We start from the raw sequence: 21,357 nt of genomic DNA, 5'->3' as shown, positions 1-21,357 counted from the left end.
GACATTTTATTACGTTATGCCACTTTTAACTTTGAGCTCATTTGTGTTGCTTTAAGTTTTTTGGACCAGACCCTTGAAAAGTTGGACATATAGAATCGATTTAGAGCTCAGAACTGGAGGTCTTTGGTAGCGAAGGGGAAAAGAGAGGAGAAGCCTCGGTGCTGGGGGATCGAGGGAGAGGAAGTGTTCATTATTGGAGGGCTGAGTGTAGCTCAATGTGTGACTGTGAATTATGTGAATGAGTGTGTGTGGCGAGGGGTGGGGCTTGTCGAGGCGAGCGTTTGTGTGTGTGTGTGTGTGCATGCAATTGTACATTCTTCTGTGAATGCTTGCTGCATGCCAGTGTGCATGCCCGTGTTGGTGTGTGTGTGAGTTGTGCGAGGATATTGGACGTGTCACCTCAGATTAGGCCCTGATGCGGCGGTGGTGGTGGTGGTGGTGGAGGGTGACCCCCTACCAACCACGCCACAGTCATTAACGGAGGGGGAAAGAATCCCGTCGCCATGGCAACGGCGGCCGCGCTGCCAAAACGGCCACAATGAAAAGAAAAGGGGACGTGGGAGGGGGAAAAGAGGAGAGGAGGAGGGGAGGGAGGGAGTGAGGGATTGAAGGAGGAGGAAGAGGAGGAGGAGGAGGAAGGCGGAGGGGTTGGGTGGTGGTTGAGGTGCGGAGGGTGTGTCGGAAATGATGTGTGTGACAGATAGAGGTTAGGGGATTGATAGAGAGACGGAGATGATGATCGGGAGGAGATGATCAGATAATCAGGTCAGGGTTTCTATGATGCACACACACACATGCACGCACGCACGCACACACACACAGCATTTCTTGGGAAAATGAATTCAATATATATACTAGTATTTATTTTCACACCACTGAAGCCGGTTTTGAACCGGAAGTGGAAACAGGGTCAAAGGTGATGGAGGTCAACAAATCAACATCACACGACCGCAGCAGGTTCCTGTCCACTTTATTCAGATTCAGATTATTTATACGGGGACAGAATAACGGCACAAGCAAAAAACAAAAGCGAATTTATAAATGTGAGGTCCAGTTTTTTTACTAAAAACTAAATACATCATCTGGAAATATCTGGATGATTTTGTATGTTGGAGTCACTATGTAACGTGTGAGTGATGATCTAATATGTTTGCCACATTGGGCCTCGTGCAGGAAGCGATAGAAGAACAAATGTCCTCTTGTTTTTGTTCGTGTCCACGATTTGTTCTTATTTTGTTAGTACCAATGATTTCTGGGAGGGACTTAGGAGAAGACAATCGTGGTGTTAAGAGAATCCGACTGCGCTTTCACTATAGGCTCCGTAATTAAGATGTGTCATTGACGTGGTTCTGCCGTGGTGAAACTACAATGTTCTGAAGATGAACTACAAAAGGCGCATGCTCGCTTCACCGTACGTTTTTAAATAGCTCCTTCAGTGACAGGCTGCTTCACCGGCGGTGTGCGAAAGAGAGATACCACAGGTCCTCCTGCTGCTGGAACACTTTACACCAACAATATGAAATTATCTGACCTTAAACGTGGAGAAATTGAAATAAAAAAAAAGAATATATGATAAATATTGAGTTAACTCTTTACCTCCTTTTCGGACGTGTAATATTATTTATGTTGATTATTTGATAATTGATAGTTTACTATATGTTAACTGTTGTTTTTATTTTTTATTTTTTATTTTTTTTTACTTAGGTATTTGTTACATGTTCAAAAATAATAGATACAAAGTGAAATGAAATGGTTGTCACTGCCCACTCATATTTATCAACTTGAATCCCAATTAGTATATGAAAATAATATGCATGATAAGCGTATTGTTTGTTTTCATGAACAGCAGAATGGTGCGTCTCTTTAAATGTTGCGGCCGCAAGGCAAGGCAAGGCAAGGCAAGGCAAGGCAGCTTTATTTGTATAGCACATTTCAACAACAGGGCAATTCAAAGTGCTTTACAGAAACATTCAAGAACATTGCGACAAAATGCAAAAGAACATTAAGAAATAATTAAAACAGTTATAAAAACATAAAAACATTAAAACATTAAAGATTAGAAAATAAAAACAAGCTAAAAATAAAAGCTAGGATAGAAGCTAAAATTGCATAAAACTCAAAAGAGTAAAAGTTATAGTGCAGTGTCAGAATGAAAGGCACCCGCAAACAGGAAAGTTTTAAGCTTTGTTTTAAAAGAAGTGAGAGTTGGAGCGGTCCTGCAGGTTTCTGGGAGCTTGTTCCAGATATTTGGTGCATAAAGGAATTGTGGGATGTTATTATCTCCTTTCCTTTGGTAAAGGACGGTCCAGTGTATCCTACGCTGAAGGAGATAATAAAGGAAGGAAGCATTGAGGCACATTTCCTCAGCATTTAGAGGATTGGAACAGCTCTTATCATGACTACCAATCAGAGATTTCCGGGTCATTTCACTCTGTTAGGAACCTTCCTAAGCAAAAAAAACCTTTTCGACCGCAGCCCGGGGCCTGTGAAGACCTTTACTGTGACCCCTGGTATAGTCCAGTGATCTGGGACTCAAACCATGTTGTTTGTTGTTCCTGTTTCTCTCCTGTGTTAGCATCTTGTCACTTCCTGCTGTCGCAAGAAAGGCATTAATAATTAGATGTATTATATCTCACTTGTGTTGTGCAGAAGGGGTCATTTGATGGAGATGGATTAACCATTTCTTTTTGCTAATGTCTGCTCAGACCGCCTGACAGACGATAAAGTAAATGTTACTCATGTTTGAGGTTAATTCAAGTGCTTTGAATTCAGCTTTAGAGAAGTGCTCCGACCACAATGTTGCGGTTTGGGCACGTGTGTGTGTGTGTTTGTGCATGTACAGTACGTGTATGTGGGCGTAATATGTATTTAACTGCAGAGTGCACTAACTTTGACTAGTGTGTGTGTTTGTGTGGATAAGAGGGTGTGTAGGGAAGTAGAGGCCGTCTTTGCGTCAGCAGGGTGTGGTGTTGATAACAGCCAGGCTGCCTCTCTCTCTCTCTCTCTCTCTCTCTGCCAGCCAGATGGAGACACACCCAGTTCTTCTCTGCATAGGAACACTACAGGCGGTGTTGTTGTCGTTGGTTTTTGACCAACGATCACAAGACGCTAGTGTGGCACTGCTTTTGAACTTGCATTGAAGTAGACAAAATAATGCAAACACATCATAGAAGAGGTCTGAAATGACTAAAAGTGCAGTTAGAAACACTCCAGAGACCACTACAGAGATGGGTCATATCTGGCTGGTTGCCAACAAGCAGCATCTGTCGGCCATGGAAGAGCCAATCAGCAACGACATGAGTCAACTAACGGAGCCCCACAAATAATCCAAGCCTAAACAGCAAAAAAAGATCCAGTGTGTCAACGTGGAAACAGTCTGGAAAATCACGGTAACATCTGGCAAACTGCATGAACAAAGAGCAGCAGTGGTCACAAGCTGAAACTAAACAACAAATAAGAAACATGCATTGATAAACTTTACTTTTATATGATAGGGGTCACTCCAGCACCTTTCCCACAGGACAAAATACCCACTAAAAACCACAAACATCTGGCTTTTGTCTTCAGTGGAAAGGTTACAATCGGCATTCATTCCCGGCACAGATGACTCTGCAGTAGTCACAGGTAGTTATAGGTGTTCAATTAAGTGTTAATAATGAAACTAATACATTATTAGTACAGCATCTTTCACACAGAAAATATAGCTCACAGTGTTTTACATAAAATCACAAAGAAAACATTTAAGTAAATAAAGCCAAAAAGTTTCAAACAAACAATTAAAAACAAAATAATGATAATAATGAAATAAATCAGGCGTTAAATGCAACTCAAAGTGCTTCACATTAACAATAATATAAAAATTAAACAATCAGAAGTTTCAAAAGGATAAACACAATAACAAAAGGTTATTATTAAAAGGGTAAATAAGGCCAAAACATGTAGGTCACATACAGGGAGTTAAGCACCTTAAATGACCCGTGTGTGGAGCCGTGTGTGTTATTTTAATGGTAAATATGAACCTGACCGTGAACCAGTGTTACAGGATTCCTCAGTGATTCCCACCTTGTCTCAGTCAGGTTCTCCTCAGTCAGAGGAAACTCCCTGCAGCGTTCAGAGAGGAATTGCATGAGCGTCGCCAGGTGCTGCCGGGTGATAGGTTACGCAGCTCTCTGATGGTTATCCTATAATGGTTTGTTCGGGTGGCTGCTGCTTTGCTGCTTTGCTGCTTTGCTGCTTTGCTGCTTTGCTGCTGCCTCCCAAACAAACAATAATAATAATAAATCAAAAAAAACATTATTTTTTATTTTATTAAAATATATTTAAAAAAAATAAAAAAAAATAAAAAAATAAACAGCAATAATAAATTTAATCAAAGTAATTCCGTGGATTTTGATCTAATATTGCTTGATTTACTAATAATAGTTAGTTTCGCACTTAATTTTATTTGGACAAAATTCTTCCTGTTAAGACGACATTAAAGGTTGATTATCAGGCTGTTCCCACACATCGTTCGTAGCTATACTTATGAAAAGTAGCACTGTAATTTGTGTATATCCCACAAAATCTATTTGTATTTAATCCACGTAATCATGAACCAGGAAATATAAATAGCAAAAACGGTTGGGTCAACAAACTTTGGACTTTCACCAAGGAGACCGCCGTTTGTGTCTCGTGTGAAACCAGAAGTAACATCACTTCTGTAGTTATTTAAACCCAAACTGCGATCTTTTCCTAAATCTAACTAAGTAGTTTCCTGTGAAGTTTGTTATGAAAAGACTGTCTGCCTGTAACAAGCGTAAATTGACAGGTGTTGCTGGACATTCGTAGGAAAACTCATGAAAAATGAGGATTAACTTTTTGTTGTGATATGAGAGTTTTGGCTGATTTTGTTAACTGAAAAGATACCAATGCCGGCAAATTAGTGCATCCTTAAATATTATGTTTATCTTTATAAAAAAATGTACCGTGCCGATTTTGCATCCAGAAAATGTGCAACAATTAGGCACGACGACACCGAAAAAAACAGTCAAAGAGAACAACAGCAGGGGAGTGCTAAAAGCATTTGCGTTCAAGGGGCCTTACAAAATGAAATGGAGGAAAAAGAAAACACAAATTAACAGAAAATGTTGTCAAAATGAATCATCGTAATGTTCCTCAGCCTGTTTTTGTTCTTGGCAACATGAATGAAAGAAATTTAATTTCACACCACTTATATTTACACACAAAGCTCTCTCTGCATCTCGCTACTCCAACTTCTCTAACTTCTCTTTTCTCTCTCTACACGTCATTTATTCATGTTCTCTGCGTAGACAGAAAATATTGTGCAACGGCAGTGACCTTTGACCCCGTGAACATTAAACGTCTCGAGTTGGTCATTGTTGACTCGTGCCTCCGACAGGCAGCCGTCAGCTGTTGTTTTGACTTTCTTTGCACTTCGATCCAACTCTGAGGTTAGATAAGGTGTGTGTGAGAGAGAGCCGGGTCAATGTGGTTGTTAGTTAGCAGAATGCAGACTGTAGGAGAAATACAGGAATCTACAATCATCTGAACAATGTTTATTTTCTCCAAAACTCAAATAGTTGCATTCATGAACTTAAAGAGAGCACAGGACACATATCATCTGGTGTATCAGAGCTGCGGCCGCATGTGAGGGTGACAAATAGTGAGTGAAAAGGGAGTGCAGCCTTTAAATAGGGAGTGATCAGGTGAACTTAATCAGGTTAATGAGGAGTGACAGAGGGTGGAAAACAAGAGCCAATCAGGGATGAGGAAAGGAAGTGAAACAAATAAAAGAAACTAGGGGTTATTTACTACAGAAATCCTTGAATTTCAGGACATTTGTGAAACATTTGTGACATTGATGGTGGAGGTTCAACCCATGTTGGTGTTTTCATGCTTGTAACAGCAGGTTTGGTGATTTATATTTCAGTTGAGTAGAAAGACGCCCTCCTCTTCTTAGAAAAACAATCTTTTTGTTCTGGAAAACAGTTTTAATCTTTCTGTTCCTTTTCCAAACAATGCAAATGATGAAACTTGTGTTTATCCCCTTCGAAGATATCAGATGTGATATTGTGTATATTTAAATGCTTAATGAACATGCATTGGTCATGCAAATAATGGGGTTGGTTGGTGTTCATACTGAGACAGTTGCAGGCAACATGTCTGTTATCCAAAGTAGGATTCAGAGAAAGATGCAATTTAAACAAAACAAAAAATTAGCTGTTAGAGTTTAGTTTTACTCATGAAGTTTTTGGGATCACGTAAATCATAATGGTGAAATACGGTAAATTGTTTTTAACATGACTTTAATTATTTTGTATATTGCAAGAGGAAAACATCAGAGTGACTCAGCTCTTGTTACTGTAAGTGTCCTCCTGATCTCACCATGATGATGTCCGTGGTGTCCAGGGCTCACGGACGCTCAGCACATCTTATCTTTCAGCGTGTGTGGGACTCAAAGGATTCACATCTCTTGACTCTCCAACGAGCGTCAGAGCAGCTCCAGCCCTGAACTTCCTGCAGAAACCTCCTGCCTCGGCTCCTCTTATGCCGACTTTAGCCCTGATTTTATGCTCGCCGACAGTTTTTGGAGCTCTCGGACAAAAACCAAGCGCTCGCATATTTGCGCTCAAGTGCTGAACCGTCCAAAGTCAATGCCAAAATTGTTAAAACGTGACAGTACTCTTTCTAAAGTACCACAGGCACCGTCAGGGCTCGAGGCATCTAAAATCCCAAAACTCACTATCAACATGTTCAGTGGCATGTTAACGGAGGTTGCATTGAGTTTCATTATGATGCTTTCAAGCTCTATTCAGTAAAAATGAGTACTGGGTGAAGGTAAATTCAAAACATAAAAATGTTGTTTTTGGAAAGAAACATGAATAAATCCAGTTGTTTGAAGGAGCTGTTTTCACAGCAATATAAAATAGATATTAGAGAGGGAATTATGACCTGTTTAACTTCCTAACACTACTTCTAAGTGGAATTTCAGTGATATTGGTATTGACTACTAAATTTCCGGTATCGTAACATCCCTAATAGGAACTTTACTGTGTTGCGAATAAAGTTGTTGTTGCACATAAAGAAAACAGGCTATGAATACTAAAGAGGTGTGGAAACAGGCTATTACGTGATCTGCTGTGCCAACGACAACATCAAGGAGCTTGACTACGCCTCCGTGTCACTTCTTGCGTGTGTTTTCGTGACCTTATCAGGGATTCCTGTGAAAGATCTTGCAGCGTGTGATGTCCTGTCGCCGGTCATTCATGTAGTGTGAAAACCACAACCACTTCAAGACTCTAGATTACAAAACAGCGAGTTGTGCGTAGTGTGAACAGTGCAGAGATCGGATGACTTTGAAAGTGTTGCAGTGTGAACTTGTCTTTTTAGAGGGACCTTGTCCCTTTAAGAGGCGGTGGTCCGTCCTCAGCTGACGGAGGGTGGAGGGGGTGAAACGGTCAGGGAGTGGTCGGCGACGGGAGATAAGTTTGTCTTCTCTGTCACGGTGCAAAGAAGAAGTAGACGTGTAGTTTTCAGTGTTTACTGTGTCAGCATGTGATGATGTAACATTACAGCGTCACGGCTACCATGTTTACTTTAGATATTTAGTATTGTCCTGAATGTATTAGAAATGAATGTGGTGATAAAGACCCGACTGAGAGAGGGCAGTGAGGGATTGTGAGAGGGTTATGAAGAGGAGAGAGAGTTAAAGAAGGAGGGGGAGGAAGGAGACATATGCTTCTAAGGTCACAGCTGTGTGAGAGAGGGTGAGACACGTTTTTTTACTCCTCTTCCCTCTCAGTTTTGTTTTTCATCTGACTGTTTTTTTAGTTTTCTCCTCTTCACCTCGTCCCACCCCTCTTTCATCTGTTTTCTGTATTCCTCCCCTCCTTGCTCCTTTTAACTGTGTTTCCTGACTCGATGTCATCGTAGTCTTCCTCCTCTTCCTGTCTCACCGTCCCCTCTCCTCCTTCCAGGACAATATAGAGATGGCACTGCTTGGCACGGCGAGTCCTCAGGCCACAGCAACATAGCGGCCGGTTAACATGCAACATGCACATATGAAGAGAGAGGCATTCAATGCTGAGAATGAATGAATGAAAATCACAGTGTTATGGGAGGAATATCTTATCGTCCGCACACATCTGTTGAGCAAGAACATTTTCTGAATAAGTATTTCTGAGGCAGTGTTCAGACAGCTAACATCAGCCTTTTCATGAAATGTTGTACACTCATTCACGTCCCCCCTCAGGATGAATTGTAATAACTTTGGTGATCCGTTAAGAATAGTGCTGATTTAAGAAAGTATAACCATATAATTGTCTCACCGGTACCTGAATGCATGGAGACAATGAGCCCATGGGCACAGACATGCAAAAGACCACACCACCTCTCCTACACGAGCAAGACACGCAGACTCTATGGTTGTTTAGCCTCGTTTTTCTTGTTTTGTGTCTCTTTGTGGTTGCTTTGTGTCTTAGTGTAGTCATTTTGTGTCTATTTGTAGTTGCTTTGTGTCTTTTTGCAGTCATTTTGTGTCTCTTTGTGGTCATTTTGTCTCTTTGTAGTTGCTTTGTGTCTCTTTATGGTCATTTTGTGTCTCTTTGTAGCTGCTTTGTGTCTCTTTGTGCTCATTTTGTGTCTCTTTATGGTCATTTTGTGTCTCTTTGTAGCTGCTTTGTGTCTCTTTGTGCTCATTTTGTGTCTCTTTGTAGTTGCTTTGTGTCTTAGTGTAGTCATTTTGTGTATTTGTAGTTGCTTTGTGTCTTTTTGCAGTCATTTTGTGTGTCTTTGTGGTCATTTTGTCTCTTTCTAGTTGCTTTGTGTCTCTTTGTGCTCATTTTGTGTCTCTTTGTAGTTGCTTTGTGTCTTAGTGTAGTCATTTTGTGTCTATTTGTAGTTGCTTTGTGTCTTTTTGTGTGTCTTTGTGGTCATTTTGTCTCTTTCTAGTTGCTTTGTGTCTCTTTGTGCTCATTTTGTGTCTCTTTGTAGTTGCTTTGTGTCTTAGTGTAGTCATTTTGTGTCTATTTGCAGTTGCTTTGTGTCTTTTTGTGTGTCTTTGTGGTCATTTTGTCTCTTTCTAGTTGCTTTGTGTCTCTTTGTGGTCATTTTGTGTCTCTTTGTAGTTGCTTTGTGTCTTTTTGTAGTTGTCATTTTGTCTCTCTGTGGTTGTTTTGCCCCTTTTCATAATTGTTAAGAGTCTCTTTTCAGCTGTTTTGCATCTCTTTGTAGTCTTTATGAGTCTCTCCCTGGTTGGTAGACTACCTGTCTCTTTGAGTGACAGTTTGTAGGTGAAAATGATGGGAGGCCCCTGACACTTTGGGCCCCTGGGTCCTGTTCCTGGAAGGCTTACTCAGTAATCCATCCATGCCTGAATGCACCAACGCAGCCTTTGCATATTTGTAATGTTTTCCGTCTGAATGTCCAACAAGTCAAGACTCCATCTGTTGCTTTTTGCATCTCAAGTGATATAAAACAGCCAAGATAGTAATCACAGGAAGTCCTGTTACACAGCAGGTTTTTGGTGGCATGGCCCTTTAGCACGCAACTGCCCGTCTCATCTCTGTGACTTATTAACCAAGCCACACCCTTCCACATATCACACACACACACACACAGAGCAACAGAAAGTAAGGGAGGTCAAGAGGAGAAAGAAAAATGAGAGACGGAGGGGAGGTGGGCAGAGAGAGAGAGAGGGGTGTGTGTGTGTGTGTGTAGTCGTGCATGTGTGAATTTGTCTATATAAAGGAAGTGCAGGCCAAAAGCTTCTGACCCTGATCGCTCACACGGCATATGTATGAACACACACTTTGACTTTTCCTTCATTTTGCTTCGAAGCGTCCTTCCCTGAGAGGGGGTCCTCTCGCTTCTCAGGGCCGAGGCTGCGAGGGGAGGGGCATGTGTGTGTGTGTGTGTGAGAGGGAATCCAGTTACAGGAGTTGTGCAATGTTTGGACCCTCAACTGGAAACCAATGGGAACTGACCTCGCTGCCCTCTCCCAACTTATCTGCTCCTCCTTCTCCTCTCCTCTCCTCTCTTCTCTTCGGTCCTGTATTTCATTGCAGTTATAAAATGAGTTAAAGGTAAAACTATCAGAAACTCTCAGGTAGAGCACAGGTAATAAATGTCATTGGCCATTTTTACCAATCGGCGAAGTGTCACAAATATCACCGTTGTTTGATGCGGACAGGACTCACTCAAGTCACAGGCTGTGTTGATCAAAGTATGATCAAGCAACGGCCGGGCCGGTGTCAAAGCAGCCCGCCATCGGCTCCGTCACATCTCTGAAAACGTTGCAGCGGCGTTATTTGTAAATTGACCACATGTTGGGAATCTAAACGGTTACTGTCTTGCATATAAATACTTAATATTAACAGCTTTTAGCCTGGCCTTAAATCTTACAAGTCTGACGGCCGGACCGGTCTCAAGGCACCCCGGTGCCAGCGGCTCCGTCACATCTCCGAAAACGACCGCAGCAAATTTCCAAACGTGTTATTTGGATAAACTGACCACATAATGGGAATGTAAACGGTTACTTTCTCGCATTAAAACATTTTAAATCTCACATCATTGACGTCCGGTCTCAAGGTTACGTCTCATACTCAGAAACTCTTGCAAACATCCAGGCCTTTCTCACGTACACAAATTAACATACTATGCCGTGTGAAAGCACTACATAGTCCACTTTACGTACTTACTATGACTAGTATGAATTGTATGTTAGTATGCGAACCCTTGAACTAGTCTTGTCTGTAAATGGACGACTGCCCTCAGGTGTTTGGGGTATTTTTTGTTTTCCCAAAACACAAACACTGTGATATCATATTCAAATATCTTTGGCAGCTCCAGTAGAGTTTGTCGGCAAGAAATGTTTTAGTGCATCTAGAGGTGCTTTCAAATGGCGAGCAGTTGATTCCGCCGCCTCCATTGCCTCCGATGTAAACACAGCGGCAGCTGAGGTTGACGGCTGCAGCACTCCTTCCAATAGAAGCAGGAAAATGTCCACTTTAAAAATCACAAAAAGCCATATCATTGGATTATTTTTGTGCCATTCATGTGTGCTGAAAACTCAAATCGCTGCAGCCTCGAGCTTTATATTTGGAATTAATGGGGTGCCATCTTTGACCACCACCACCACCAAAGCGTCAACATCTTGCCTGGGAAACCTTTTTATGCTAACGCTCCCATCATTGGTCAATCTGTAACCAACCCGGGACTCCGGCCGCACCTCGTCTTTGTCCCTTTATTACTGAAACGTGTCCAAATAATCCCAAAGATGCCATAAAATCAATAAAGATGCATAACCTCCCACTACGACTGCACCGGAGCCTTGTCTGCTTTTGCATCCACCGCCCTGACAAATTACCGTTTTATATCTGAATGCTATCGACAGCGTGTCGGGAGGATTTTAGACGCCGCTATGAACTGAGGTTGAACCCTCGGCGGTACGAGCAGGCGGACATTATTTCTGTTATTTCTCTTCTCGTGCTGATTGTCAGTGCGCTCATCAGCTACATCAAACGACAGTGAACCCCAAGTGAAGCCGCTGCATAGTTAAATAACGATACTATTAAAGGACACTCTGAGTCTAACAGGAGTCGGGTTTAGACAGAAACACATTTATATGTGTGTGTGTTTTCCTTTGATAGGTCTTTCTGGAGCTGCTCTGGGAAAGTGCTGCGTGTTCGTTCATGGGTGTGGGCATAACCAGACGTGAACCGTGTACATATGTGTGTGTGGACCCTGTGATGACATAAACAGAGTGTGGCTGACTGGGGCAACCCAACCCTCCCCCCCGCCCAAAACACACACACACACACACACACACACACACACAGGGCCGGGGGTGTTGGAGAGAGGCAGCACTGACCCAGATAGTGTCTCTGTCCCACCCTCTCTCTCACAGGCACTGTAAAAAATAAGCTCAGCAAGAGTTTTTATTTCCCCACAGAGTCCTGGTGTAAATGTTTAGAAATGTCTGTCAGAAAATATTAAATTAAAATATCACAATATCCCAGATGTTAAGTCTTTACACACCGGGGGGTTGGTGAATATTATGCAGTGAAGAAGCGGCGTAATTTATAACGTTATCAACCAATCACGTTGTTGTGTGGAACGGGTTGAGTTGCGCCTGTATTTATGAAACAACAACACGGAGGTTCCGCAGTCTGAACCAAGACGGCAAACTTTATTAATCCTTTCAACCTTGACAAAAGCAGCGCAGACCAGATCCACTCCTTCTGTTCTTACCTTTAATATTCGTAGGTGAGTATTTTGCATTTTCGCGTCGTTTTTCCGTCATGCCTCCGGTGTGTAACGGTCTTAAAAAGTACGTCTACAGTAAGCCAGTTTAATAAACAACCTGCAGCATTTTTGTCACCTAAAAACTGAACTTTTTAAAAAATGGTCTCCAGAGTGGATGCATCTTAAATCCCCGGCTTGGTGTTTCAGGAACATTTTAAGAGATTTTGCAAAACACTAAAGTCACCTGTAACTTTCTTTTGACGTCTCATTTTAAATGTCAGTGTAGCCGATCAATTAGCACAGCGCTCACTTACGTATCTTGATATTGTCGGACAACGGCGTGATCATAAATGAATGATTTTAGTATTAATGAGAGGCTATTAAATCACTATTTGATGCTTGTTTCATTTCCGAGAATGAGAACAACAAAATGATGAATTTGGCTTTAATAAAACACAGTATATGTGATCACAGAGAGGGACAGAACAGAGGTTTAACGGGCTGAGATTAGCAGAGTAACTGGACTGTGTCTGCTGATCAGTTCCCATTTGGTGAAGGTAAATGAGGGACGTTTAAAACCCATGTTCCAAGTTGCAGCAAAAAGACGTCATCCCGATCTGTCTTCCCAACCCGATCTCATGGGAAGGCGTGTAAATAGCACATAATTTCTGTGTGTCATGACAACGCATTTCAGGCTTTTCGCGTGCCATTTAACGCCACGATGTTAATGTGAAATGTTCGCAGTTAGGTTTAGGCAACAAATCCACTAAGTTAGGTCTCGAGAAAAAAACATCACAGTTGGACTAAAAATAAAAAATAAAATACAGAAACAACGTAACATAAGTACAGAAAACATGCTACAAATGTCACTAAGAACACGTCACAAATGTTTACATGAAATGTAAAACTTTGTAATTCAGTGTTCTTGTTTTGGTCCAAATCAAGTTAAACGACATCCTGCTCACATGGAGTTCTTTCTATTTTGGCCTTGTGCTACTGAGAATATAAAACGCTCTCCAAATAAGACAAAATTAGAAAACACAGTCTTATATTGTAATGAAGCAGCAATTGCCAGAATCCAACTTTGTGTTGCTTCCAGCTGTCTGTGTGATCACACATCTGATCGCACGATACACGTGTTGTCATTCTGTCTGTGTAAAAACTGCATTAAATCACATAGCCACAGGTGAGAGGGAGAGACGATCACACCTTTATTTTTATTAGTGTATTCCTTTGTCATTTTTTGCAGTAAGTGCATCCAGAACCTCTCCTGTCAGGTCTCCATCTTTTGCGGTCCCACATCAGAAAAATGACCAATCAAAAGATATTTAAATGTTTCTGCTTTAGCTAGTAGATGAATTAAACGTATTGTCTTAAATCCCATTCATTGTTTCAGTGACAGCGTTTGAATCCCAGACCAAAGTGAATGACAAATCCAGACAAGACACGACTCCTCCGCTCTGCTCGGCTCCCTACGGCCCGGCAGTAACAGACTGGTTGTTCTGAGCGGGTGTGAATGTGTGGGACCGTATGAGGATGAAGCAGAGTGTTCAGTTCACGCTCAGTCAGCCTTCGCCGGTTAAAAATAGATTTTTAAAAATGTTGAGATTGGCCTGTTTGAAGCCCGGAGACAGATCCTCTAGTGGACGGCAGCAGAACGACACATCTAGTCCTCATATATGGGGATTTTTAGGTCTGCAACTAATTTCACTGATATTTTGTCTTTCCATTATTAAATGTCAAAAGTTGTGAACGAATTATCATCACAACAGTCCAAAACCCAACCTTATTCTATTAACAATGCTATAAAAGAGAGAAAAGGAGCAACTCCTCACATAACAGAAGCTGGAACTAACGAATGTTAATGTCATTTTGCTTAATAAATGACGTTTAAAGGGACTATTTGTAAGATTCAGAAATGCTGCTTAACAGCGACACCTGTGGCCTTGAAATCAACGAAAGTCAGCGTCGAGCTTGCGCTTGCTCGCTCTACATAGACATGAATGAGCAGCGCTCAAAACAGTGAGACGACAGACGTCAGCTAAAACCACAATATCACTCTATATTTCAGCTGCTTGGCAGTAATGTTAGCTGACCAGACAAAGGTCTCTCCATGAATCAATGCTGATCCTAGTGTTGGCTTTTCCTGCTCAGCGCAGGCTTCAGCAGTGGGGCTCCTCAACGAGTTACGTTATCGCCTCCCGACCGCAGCCAGCAGCCGAAGACACCTCGGAAATCGGGGGTGGGAATTGGGAATGACATCACACCCGAGTTGACCGTGTTTCGGTACAACCAGTCGGAACACTTAACGGGGTTTGCTCCAGCCAGGTTAGCTATTGCTGTTTTCACAAGCTGGTATTTTGTGCACACAAACACCGTAGCACACATGTCCACAGATAGAAGTCGGACAGTATACTGTGTGCATATGACTGATTTAACGAGACACAAATAAGACTATAAGTGCTAATAAACAGTATTTGCTGCAGCTTCTTTACTGCTGATGCGCTCCGTCTTGGATGTCGAGGTTGGGGTTGGTGAGGTTCGTCTGACTTTCTGAGTCAACGGGTGACGTCACGGTGACTACGTCCACTTCTTATATACAGTCAATGGCAGTAACACACCTTTAGGGCTTCAGCTATATTTTCCATCCAAAACAGGCGACTAGTTTACACTCTATTGGAACTTGGAAGCAAAAGAATAGTTCACCGTGGCTTCTAGAGAACTAACCTCATCTGATCAGGTTGTAATTCAGCTTTTGAATGAATGTGGGTGGGGTCATAGAAAGGTTTCGCTCTTTTGTCGACTCAGCAGTGACACAGTTTCAGTGAAGAGGTCTTCTCTCTCTCCGTCTGTCCGTCTTCAAGTCCTACTCGTCCCCCTCTACCCCCACCCTGACTTCCTGTGGTGGGATCAGAGGCTGACAGGGTCACACCCACCCCACCCTTTTTTATTCCTGGAACTCCACAGTGAGACCCCCCCCCCCACTCACACACACACACACACACACACACAAACACACACACATACTCTTGTCACTCCTCATTTACACACATACAACATGCACTCTCACTCAGTCTCCCACTATCACTACTCATTAGTGCTGCTTTCTCCACACACACACACACACAAATACTCACGCACGCACACACACGCACGCACGCACACACGCACGCACACACACACGGTCCTTCCCCTTGACTGCCTCGTCCGCCAGCAGATGTGGATCAAGTGGGATTTGCCAAAGATTGTCAGTGTTTGCTTGGTTCTGTTCGGGGTGGTAGGATGAATGGGTGTGGTTTGTTACGCTGCAGCACAGCTACAGAAAGTTCAGACGACTTAAAAAATTGAGTGTGTTTTATTTTTTTCTGTGATTTACTGCTTACGTGGCTCTGTCTGAACTCCACCTAGCTTTAGCTCCACATTAGGTTTAAACAAGGAATTATTTGCAAATCCCATTGGATCCAGGTCTGGCTGCAGCACTCTGCTCCTCCAATCCAAAACCTTTTCAACAGATTTACTTTGGACTTTGTAAATAAGATACTCACGAGTTATAAAAGATAAATACGCAGAATTTAAGGCCTTGCGATGTAGAGAAAATATCAGACATTCTGTTTTTTATTGTCGCTGCATATGAAGATTTATGTGAGATCATTTGTATGTGACGGTGTAGAAATGTTTCCTTAAAGCCGCTGCTGGAGTTCTGCCCTTCAGCTGTGCTGTCCTTCAGCTCTTTCCAGCAGACAAAAACAAATCCTCCCTCCTCAAGACTGTCTGACACTCACCTAAAAATGTTAACAATGATGCTTTCGCAACTAGAAGAGGTGCTTCGTATCATCGGAAATTCTCCCCCCAAAATCTTGGCGATGAGAAAACGCGGAAGACAGAATGTGATTTGGCTCAGTGAGGTGAGCTGAAGCAGCTCCTGAGTTTCCATCCTGTGACCAACAATAGTTTGCATTTTCTCTGTCGGGTCAATTTACAACTTGATGAGGGATTAGAAGAAGGTGACGAGGACGTTCTGATTTCATTCAGGATGGTTTGATTGTTGAGGTGGGAGCCATTTATATTCATGTTATACATCCACAGAAGAGAGAGGGCAGGTTTCACATGAAAGAAGTGGTCAGTTACAGAAGAGAAGAAGTGATAACAAGGCCGGCCGAGGGGAACGGTTTGAAAACATCATGCAGGAACAAACCACCGAAAAACTGAACAGAAAAAGAAGACGACGGACGAAAGAACAAGTTGTAAATTCACTGTAACAATGTTGGAACACATTTATCGGAGGACCTTTCAGATTCTGGATGTTTAATTAACGTTAATTCTCGTAATCCAGACTTCTTGAACATCTTTCACTCATGCAGACATCATTTACATGTAGGGGGTTGCATAACTTCCTGTTTCCTGCACGTTTCATCTTCTTAACTCTATATACAACTACACAGGAAGTTGGGTATACAATTACATTTGTTTAGCTGACACTTTTATCCAAAGTGATAAAGTGCCCACAACGACAGGAAATCAACACATACAAGTATAAAAATGAATCAAACAGTGTGTTCTAATACCCATATTACCTATGCCAGAAGTATGCCAGAAAAAGATTTTAGTATACCTCAATATGTCAAATGCAGTAAGCCAAAAATACCAGGATGTCCTACTACCTTCTGTTGCATTATGCAGTTTGCTTTTCTGGGTATTCTGACCCACAATCGTCGTAGAAGATACGTCACATCGACTGAGCTACCAAAAAAGCGCAGACTGATGACAGCCTGATGCGACGGATATATGAGCAAGAGGGATAAAGTTCAAGGCGCAATGTTTAAGACTAAGCTATGTCCCAGTTATATGTACAGTATGTACTTTGTAAGGGCAGCTGCAGGATGTACTACAAGTAAAAAGTATGTGTTTTGGAACGCAGCCTCTGTTTGACTGCAGTAACAACGACTTGACTGCAGTAACAACGACTTGACTGCAGTAACAACGACTTGACTGCAGTAACAACGCGACTGCTTTCTCGCAGGAGGCATTGCCACTGCTTTACTACGACACAGTGCTAAAACCACAGCTGACCGATGCAATGTTCTGTGAAACCCCTGATGGAAACCCATTCTTAGAACATTAGGAGGCTTCCAGATATTGTGTGTTTTCTCCTCCAGCCGGGTTCGAGGTGTGTGAATGCTAAGAGCAGCTGCAGTCAGTGTTGCCAGATCTGGGGAGAGCAACAAGCAACCAGGTCCGTAGAAACGAGCCCAGGAGCCCAGCCAAAGGAAGCAACTCTCCCCCCAAAAAAGCCCAAAACAAGCGACCTCACCTACCTACTGTACCACAATATGAGAGAGACAAGCAGCCACTTGATCACTTCATATTTATGATGCAATGATTGCATGCATTGATTAGTTGCATACATTAAACTTAAAGAAGTTGAACGTTGCATTTCTTTTTTTGCATCCATCTTTAGCTTGTAACTTTACATTTTTCTTTTGAACTAAACTTAAAGAAGTTGAACGTTTCATGTTTTTTTTTAGCTTGTAACTTTACATTTTCCTTGTTCTTTCTTGCCCAACTAGATCGGCTTGATGTGCTCGTATATCCCATTTACAAAAACGCCAAACCGCCTTTGAATCGTCCCCCACATGAGGGCAGATCCAATCTTTAAATCCACTCTCTTTTTCCCAGTCTTTGTTGTACTTTTTGCCATATTTCGCCAACTTAGTACCGGGCATTGTTAGCTAAACTCCATCAACCCCGTGAAGATTTGCCTCACTACAACAACACTCTGAGTGGTGGCGGTGGCGGTTGCGGGGGTTGTGTATGGATCCTGCAACAGGACAATCTAGACCGGTATAGAGGAGAGAGACAGGAGCCCAGATAACTAAACTACACTTTAGAAACAAGCCCCCAAAAACTGCAACCTGCGACTACCAATATTTGTAAGCAACATTTCCGGAAAACAAGCCCAAAGTCACTTATGATGAAACACCCAAAATCTTTTATCTGCAGTGCATTGTGGTCCATTTCCTGCTGCTGTCGGTGTAGAAACCACATGGATTTCTTCTGTGATTGTTGAAATAGCAGCGCTGCAAAACCTGATGTAAAAAAAATACATCTGCTGTTAAACTCAGCGGTGTTACAGGGTCTGTTTGGACACATTTTGGATAAAGAAATAGAAAGTAAAGTATTAAGATACTCTGAAATGTTTCATGGAGGCCGTTTGGTGTACTTTCAGAGCGTGGCTGTGTGTGGGGGGGAAGGTGTGGCCTTTACCTTTGTTTAGAGACACAGAGGGGGCTCTGTCCCATCACAATGGGACTGAGAAACCAGTGTGTGTCCTCTCTCTCTCTCTCTCTCTCTCTGTGTGTGTGTGTGTGTGTGTGTCCTGTCTCTCTCTCTCTGTGTGTGTGGGAGGGAGGGGTAGTGCTCGCAGCCACACCCAGACTGATTGGCTGAGGCCACACCTCACAGTGGAATCCACTGGAGCTGGGTCACATGTCGGCCTGCAACAGTCTGCCTGCAGTAACCGGCTCAGCTAAACACACTAAACTCAACTAAAGAACAGATTAAAACCTCCCTGCAGGAAAGTCCAGTGATTCTGTCTGTTTTTTTAAGACTGACCTGGATTTGTCTCAGCACTGGATTCAGGATAAAGAAAGAAAGAAAATCTTTCCAATTTGTGAAGTTTACAGGACAGTAAGTACAATTAGTCTAGAATACAGTAATTCAACTTGTAATGCCTAAAAGCTTTTTATTACTGAATGCTGAACTTTTATCTTCCCGTGATTGTCGATACAGACAGGAAGTATAGAACTTCTTTCTGTATTTGAGCGTCTGTCTTTCTGTGAGAAAGGTGTGAAGTCACTTCACCATCACTTCCTGTCTGAAACTTGCCTCCACACGATGATTAATATCGAGCCACGCTGGATCGGTGAGTGTGACGGACGATACTTTAGTGTGAACAGAGCCACATAATTGGGCAACCCGACAAGATGTATCACATTCAAGGCCAAGTGTGGACGTGTAGATCTCACAGATTTTAAAACCACAACTCAGAAAACAAAAGAATTCCTCTGAAACAGCGTCTGTAACCGCATTCACATCAGCAACAGCTGAGCTTAAAGAGGAAGAGAGAAACATCGGAAGGGAAGTCATCCTCTTATACAACTTCCACTAGTGAAGGTCAGCAGTGTTCAAACCGTGGGACACGACCCGGCGGCGGGTCGGGTCGGCTGACTCAGTCGGTGTACAGAGAAAAATATAGATTTGATTTAATATCACATTAAAATTGTCTTGCTGCTTTTTGAAGACAATATTGTCGGAAGACTGAAATTACAACATGAAACTACTTCTGCGGCTTTAAATCACTTTGATTTGCCAATTAATCGAGTGGTTTAGCGTAATTTCCATAATTGCTTAATCATTTAAATCATCTCCAAAAAGCTCTCTGTGATTCATTCTGTCCTTTACGTGTTCTTCTTCTATGATTTAGATCATAATACTGGCAATTTTTCGATTCAGTTCTCATTTTGGGAACTTCGACTTGTTTTGTTAAATGGAAAAAAGCATTTGTAGATCAACATAATGTATGTATTGTTTTGGTATCGGCACAGAACCACGCTGGCATTCAGTGGAAACCCTCAAGTAGATGATTTAGTGCCACCCACTCTTTGTCGTTTTGGTCTTAGTTGCCTAAGATTTCACAAGTCGATTAGTTGTTTTTCATGCTGAATGACTTATTTCCATGAAACTTATGAGCACATATCTGGTCAGGCTGTTGTCATACACCGTTCAGAGCTACACCTACAAAAAGTAATGCACCATAAGTCGTATATATCCCACAAAATTAATCAAGAAAGAGTGACAAATGGCGCGTAGGGAGGAGGACGGGGTGGATAGGTGGATCAGAAAAACACACCAGACTTTCACCCAGACTTTCACCCAGACACACCCATGTGTGAAACCAGAAGTCGATGTTGATTTATTTATCACGTAACACTTTTGGTGTTATTTTAAGCCAAACCACAATCTTTACCTAAACCTAAACAAGTATTTTTGTTGCCTAAACCTAAGGAAGGTGTTTCCTGTGAAGACGTGTGAAGTTTATTTTGAAAAGACTGGAGAAGAAATTGATGCTGGACATTCATAGGAAAACGCACGAAAAATGAAGAATAACTTTTTGTAAGATATCATACGAAACCTTGTATAAGGATACGTTGAAACACCAGATCTAAAGCGATGCTTTATGGAGGAACTCTTGAGTGTTAGTCGACAAATCGAAGAATTTCTTTAGTCCAGGAAGGCTCTAGATGATTTACATCTTTAGAAACATTCAACATTGTTCTCAGATAGAGTCGTAGCACATTTAGATGTCAGAGAAAGGAAGAAGTGGACATGGAGAGAAAATGGAGACAGAGAAGAAGAAGAAGAAGAAGAAGAAGGGGTGTGTGCATTGCTAGAAGTGTGTGTGTGTCGAGTCCCTCTGCCTCGGCACTCCCCACACCTCTCTCTCTCTCTCTCTCTCTCTCTCTCTCTCTCGCTCTGTTTCTGTGTCTCTCGCTCGGCTTCCAGAAAAGGGTGTGTCCGCCTGCCTGCTCTGAAAGGGAGGGAGGGGTCAGTCCACGGCTACTCCTCCCTACTCTGTCTGTTATTTCTCTTTCGCTCTCATTCCCTCACTGGCAGCCTCAGGATTAGGCCTTTGTCTCTCTGCCTCCTCTCTCTCTCTCTCTCTCTCTCTCTTTGCCTTTCATTTTCTATCTCTTTTTAAGCAGAGTGTGTGTGAGTGTATATGTGTGTGTGTTGTTACCCCCCTCTTCTGGCAGATTTTTGAGAAGAGGTTTTCTTTAGCCAGCTTTTAGAGCAGAGGTAATGCTTGGAGCCATGCTTCCCCTCCTCCTCCTCCTCCAAACTCTAGCATGCCATTTCCTGTCTCACTTCCTCTCCTACCTGTCTTCCTCCCTTCTTATCTCTTCTCCTCCCTTTTCCACATTTCCCTTCCTCTTCTCATGCTTCCTTCTCTCTCTCACTTTACTCCTCATTCCTTCTTCAAATCCTTTAGCAAATCCCCTCCTTTCACCCTCTCTCCCCCTGGCCTGGAAGTTTTGGCCTTTTTTCTTTTTTTAC

General features: G+C 42.4%; 1 protein-coding gene across 2 annotated transcripts in view; it reads left to right on the top strand.

Moving 5' to 3' along the window:
* The window catches only part of klf8 (Kruppel-like factor 8), a 65,546-nt gene that overhangs the window by 14,964 nt on the left and 29,225 nt on the right, over window positions 1-21,357 (top strand). The window lies entirely within an intron of this gene.

This window comes from Sebastes umbrosus, chromosome 17 (assembly GCF_015220745.1).
Source record: "Sebastes umbrosus isolate fSebUmb1 chromosome 17, fSebUmb1.pri, whole genome shotgun sequence".
In the NCBI taxonomy this organism is placed as follows: Eukaryota; Metazoa; Chordata; class Actinopteri; order Perciformes; family Sebastidae; genus Sebastes; species Sebastes umbrosus.
This window is presented reverse-complemented; position numbering and strand designations above follow the sequence as displayed.